The sequence below is a fragment of the Choloepus didactylus genome, chromosome 1 (genome assembly GCF_015220235.1).
Source record: "Choloepus didactylus isolate mChoDid1 chromosome 1, mChoDid1.pri, whole genome shotgun sequence".
Lineage (NCBI taxonomy): Eukaryota > Metazoa > Chordata > Mammalia > Pilosa > Megalonychidae > Choloepus > Choloepus didactylus.
Genome location: NC_051307.1, coordinates 129495810 through 129501809, shown reverse-complemented (window position 1 = coordinate 129501809; position 6000 = coordinate 129495810).

Here is a 6000-nt window from a genome sequence, read left to right as displayed (position 1 = left end):
TCATCTCTTTCCTTTTTTGCTTCACTTTCTTTCTTTTTCATTTACATTCCACTTTATCCTTTTTCTTGGTTTCCTATTGTTGTGATAACAAATTACCAACAACTTGGTAGCTTAAAATAACACATTTATTATCTTATACTTCCAGCATTAAACATCTCACTGGGCTGAAATCAAGGTTTTGGCAAGGCTATGTTCCTTCTTGATGCTCTAGGAGAGAATCCTTTTCCTTGCCTTTTCCAATGTTGAGAGGCTACCTCTATTCCTTGGCTCATGGCCCTTCCTCCATCTTCAAAGCCAGCAGTATCATACCTTCAAATCTCTCTCTGACTCTGACCTCTGCTTCTATTGTTATATCTTCTTCTCCCACTCTTCTGCCTCCCCCTTTCCCTTATAAAGATAGTTGTGATTACATTGGGACCAGGATAATCTCTCCATCTCAAAATCATTAACTTAATCACAGCTGCAAATTCCTTTTTAAGTGTATGGTAACATATTCATAAATTCCAGGACTTAAGAACATCTTGGTAGGGAAAGAGAAAGAGGCATGATTCTGACTACCACACTTTCTCACATGTGTTTTCTCCAAATCGTAACATGACATTATGCTATTTACTTAAAGTGCAAAGAAACCTGAGACGAACGAATGTTGGCAAAATAGCTATCATGAATATGATAACAAAATACTTATTAATTACCTAGAATTATTCCTAGTATACATTCTATTTCTAAGAATAACAATAATAATACAATTTATTGAATAATTATTACATATAGTCATCATTTGTAATCCTTTTGCAAATATAATCACACTTAATTCCCAGCACCCTTTGTGGTAGATATTAATACAACTGTTTTTAAAATGATGTAGTTGAGGATTAATAGATGAAGTAATTGAGGATTAGCAAGACTGAGTTGCCAACTGTACTCTGAACATCAAGGGACATTGTGTTTATGCTTCAGATATGGAACGCTAGAAACAACACAGTGCTTCTGCTCATACTCGGACTGGCAGGGGAGAGGATGTCATCTGAAAGGGAATGAGAAACAAATAGCTAAGCATGTCCTCCATGCAAAGGCACTATTCATCCATAGAAGAGAAAGTTTTAGTGGCCTAAGCAATAAATTTAGAAGACTTGAAATAGCTAATTCCATTATTGAAATTATCTTTTGTTCACTCTGAGTCCCTGTTTGCTCCTGCTTGAAAGATGGAGAGAAGATTCCCCTTATCACTTACCAAATAAAGCAACTCAGCTAGTTCAAGATAGTTTTTATGTTACTCCATGTTTGCAAAACTGAGAGGTAAGAGACCAATTCAAATTCAATGCAAATTTATTAAGCAATATCTCTCTGTGCAAGGTATTGTGGTTAATACCGCAGGGAATACACAAAGGAGAATTAAGAGGAAAGTATAGTCTCTTCCTTCAAGATGTTTACAGATTGTAGAGAGGGAAATGCAAAGGAGCATATTTCTTCAATGTAAGAGGTTCACACAGTGTGGTCTCTTCATTTTAAAGAAGATGCTATATTCAACTTGAACAATTAGAAATATGTTCAAGAGCTAGGATTTGATTTATGAAAATAATCTCAACATATCTGGAATATGAGCAAGAAATCTAAGTCAAAACGAAGCATAGAGATGGGGGCAAGGAAGAGAATTAGGAAAGGTCAAGGGCAACAGAAGACAAATGAGAAGAATGTCAAAAAGCAGGGTGTGGTAAACATTCTCAAATTAAAGGGTAAGATTTCAATTGTCCAAATTCATGAAAATTATGAATTCTATGATGTGACTACTATCTTTATGACTTTATTAAAACTTCTGATACTTAATAATCATCAATGTCTACTTCCAATCTACTCTATAGGACATTTCCAACTGAAAATTAAGTCCATATTTAAAGAGAACATTTGGGGGAGGCACAATCATCGTTTAGCGCATAGCAACTCATATAGTCACCCATTCTTCATTCAGTAAAACTTACTAAACATGTACTATCTGCTACTGAAGGATAATTTAAAATACGAACCTATATTAATTTACTTATACTTATTTATGAGTGATAAGAAAGCTATTAAGGGACCTAAAATAAGAAATACAATTCTTCTTGGGGTACTGAGAAGAGACTCAAAGACTTCTTAATTGGCAGTACTAAAGCTGGATTTTGAGAGATGGGTAAAATATGGAATAGTGCATACAGAAATAGAACTGACCAAAGAATTTATATGTATGTATTCAGGGACTACATCAGATCTAAATAAGAATGTACACCTTGACATTACATACTCCTCTGGAGAGAATACAAATTTTACAAAACAAATAACCCTACTTCTTCTAGAATAAATTGCAAGTAAAAGAAAAATAAGGAGAAAGGAAAAAGGAATCTATAAATTAAAAGAGACTTAAAAGACATATTAACCAGCTGCAATGTTTAAAATTTGTTTGGATGGTAATTTTAAGAAGTCAATGACTAAAATTGTGAGCTAGTGGAAAATTTAATACAAAACAAGTATTTGAGGATAGTAAGAAATTATCATTAAATGTTTTGGCATGACAATGGTATGATGGGTAAGTTTTCTTTTTTAAAGGCATATGTTCTGCAGACATATATTAAAATATTTAGAGATGAAATAATATGATGTCAAAAATTCTCTATGAAACAAACTTTTAGTGCTGGAGGTGGAGGTAGGGATTTGGGAAAGTTATGAAACAAGATTGGTTATAATTTTTGAAGCTGAAGAATGTGTGCAAAAGAGTTAATTATGCCAGCTTTCTTTATGTTTGAAATTTTCATAGTAAAAAAATGAAAAATGTATGAAATGCATACTGAAAATTTAGGGATGTGAATCTACTGTGGATGTTCATAATAAAATCTTTATATACTTGTGAATTTCCTGTATATTTTTATCTCCTATTTGTATACTTAAACTTCAAATAACACGAGCCTGCTTATATTTAAAAATACAAAAATGAGATAAAGAAATTTGTAATATCCACTTTTAGTGCATTAGCTCCCTTAACCAATCTTTGCATTACAGCTAGTCTCCTTTAATCATTGACCTTGCACTATGAATGCCTTCCCTCTTTCTTCCTATTTTATTTAAATTTAACATATTTTAAAGGCTCAGAAAAAAAAGCCCTCGTTTTTCTCTGTCTGTTCATATGCATTGTTTTATGTAGATGGCATTATATATTATTCCAGCTCTCTATCATTTATCTGTCAATAGAACTATTCATCCATCTCTGTACTCTCTGTATTGATCTATAATAAAATAAAGTATTACCAACTAGAAACAATTTACGGATGTTCTTACATTCCACTTATACCCTCAATAACATACAATATACACTATATATGGAAGATACTTTTGGGGCCATTTGGCTCAACCATTTCATTTGGTGTATGAGTAAAGGGAGACTGAGAATGAATAAATAATTTGCTAATATCTATATAGCTACTGAGTTGCTGTTTCCTTAAGTCATTTTATACAACTCTGGAAACAGAGTAGAAGGCTCTAAGAAAAATTATATTTAAGAATAGCCTTGAATTATAAATAAAACTTCAATTAAGGAGTTACACCAGAAAATTGGATATGTCAACGAAGGGCATTAGAATTAAAAAACAAGAGTTTTAGAAACACTTTCAGCTTTGGCTTAATCTGAGAGTTCACATGAGTAGTAGAAAACAAGTTAGACATGGATTTAACCACATACTAAATGGACAGAGGCTAATTTAAGCTTAAACAACAGTCTTTACTGGTTCTACTCTGATTTAACCCTTCAGAAAGAAACTTTAGAATCTACTGGGCCTAGATGCTAATCTTTTTTCTGACACAGTTTACTGCATGAGTTAGGGCAAGTGAACTAATCTTTCTCAGTTTTAGTTTCCCCATCTATAATGTGAAGATAATAATGCTTCTTTTAAAATATTTTTATACACATTGAATGGTATAAATATTGTGCAGTATCTGACTAGACTTCTCTGAATATTGTTTTATAGATTTATAGATTTGATATTGGAGGCATGTAAAAGTCTTACATAATTATAAAACAAAATTAAATCAAAATAGAAAAAATAAGCGATTCCCAAAAATCGTGAGCAAAATAAAACAAATAAACCTGACTTGGTGGCTTCATTATGTAGACAGAAAATATTTGAAGTGGCCTTAATGTGCAGTGATTTGATTTTACATACTACTGAAAATACTTACATAGCTTTTAGCAACATTTTTAATAATAAATTTGATATCTTTATTCTGAAATAAGTATATCAAATAAATAACTATATTAATGTCTAGGAACTAAGATGTTTAGGGTAAGAGAAAAGTTTTTAAATAATAACAAAAATAGATAAAATTCTTCAATCCTATATTTTAACTGGAAATATCAGTATAATTCCTAATACACTTTCTCTTTTAAACTATGTATGTACTAGCTCTGGTCACTGAAAAGGTATGGAAAATTGATCAAGTCATTAGCAATGAGCAGCCTAGCATCTAGATAGCAGGTTCAACATATCATTTCTTACCAAAAGGAATTACAACTCCTTGGAGAAAAGTAAAATTCCTGATCAGGGTCAGGAAGCGTAGAATGAGCCCTGGCATCCTTTTTGTCCTTAAAACCAAAGGAAGTTTGAATTTAAGCTTGATATTGAATCAAATAAAACTGATCTTGGTTTTAAAATTTAGCTGGGTTTGCAATTTTATTTTTTAATTCCTTGTTTCTATCTCCTATCCATTACCAAATCAGAAATGAAAATGGGAACAAATCAATTCTCATTGCATTTGTGACTTTTAAGAAGCAATTGAAACTTTCTAGCAAAAATAAAATACTGTAATATGTAATCATGAAAAGGATGAAAATACAAAAACACATTGGCATTTTAATTTTACATCATAGTAAATTATCTAGTATAATGATGTCTGGTAATTTTTTTCACATTAATTTGATTCATGAGTCAGAAGCTGCATATAATTACAATTTTATGAGTAATTTTTTTCTTTTAGAGAACATTGTATTAAAGACTTCTTAAAACTGACTTGCACAATTTGAAAACTAACTTCTAGATATTGCTCTATGTATCAAGTGGCCTTACTATAAAATCTGATACTACTCTGTTTCTTATAAAATCATGCTTTAGATTGTTATCAGAGAAACTCTTAACTTGTCCTTTTTTGAGTGGCTATAGTAGGTTGTTTGGTAGGAAAAATATTTCCATGAAATGTAATCCTACTTTATCTGGCAGGAGTGACATTTTGATGTGTTGTTTTCTCCCTGGTCTCTTCTTACTCTAAATTGTAGATGAAAAAATAAAAATACAAGGCCCTACTTCAGGACTCCACTCCCCCCACAGAAGCCTCAGGAAATAAGCAAGACTTGGCACAACCATCTTCCTTGAAGCCCCAGAAAGCAGTTAAAGAATTGAAGTAACAGTAAGAGCACTGAATTAAGGAAAAGTCCACTTAAAAGCAGAATTTCCTGGTGACCTGGCTGGCCCCTCCCATTGCCCCTCAGTAGCAATGTGCAAGCTACCCTCTACGCCCAGGTCACAGTTTCACAGGGAGAAGAGTACCCTTGTGCACATACTGGGAGCATGTATGTCTAGCCCAGTCTTTCTGGTGGTGGCCTGCGATACTTGCCATACCAGAACTTGCCAAATGTGTAGAAGGTAGCTCACTGAGCCTTCCTACAGAATTCTGTGGGAGAGCTGTCAAGTCATGCTGCCTAGGGCAAGAAATTGCTGGCTATAGGACATACTGTTTGGTGCCCAAGATGATAAGGAAACTGTTTCCCAAGGAAGAGAGGGCATTTTTAACCCTATAAATGGGGGAATTCCTAGGGTCACATGCTCATGCCTAAGACAAGAGGCATGCACAGAAAGGGTCAGGGAGGCCCCCACACTTTGACATGGAGGTATTCTCTAAACTCATTTATGTAGATAAGCAATGAATGAAAGCAGTTGCACAGTTCAATCTAAATCCTCTGAAGGGTATCATCTTTTATTC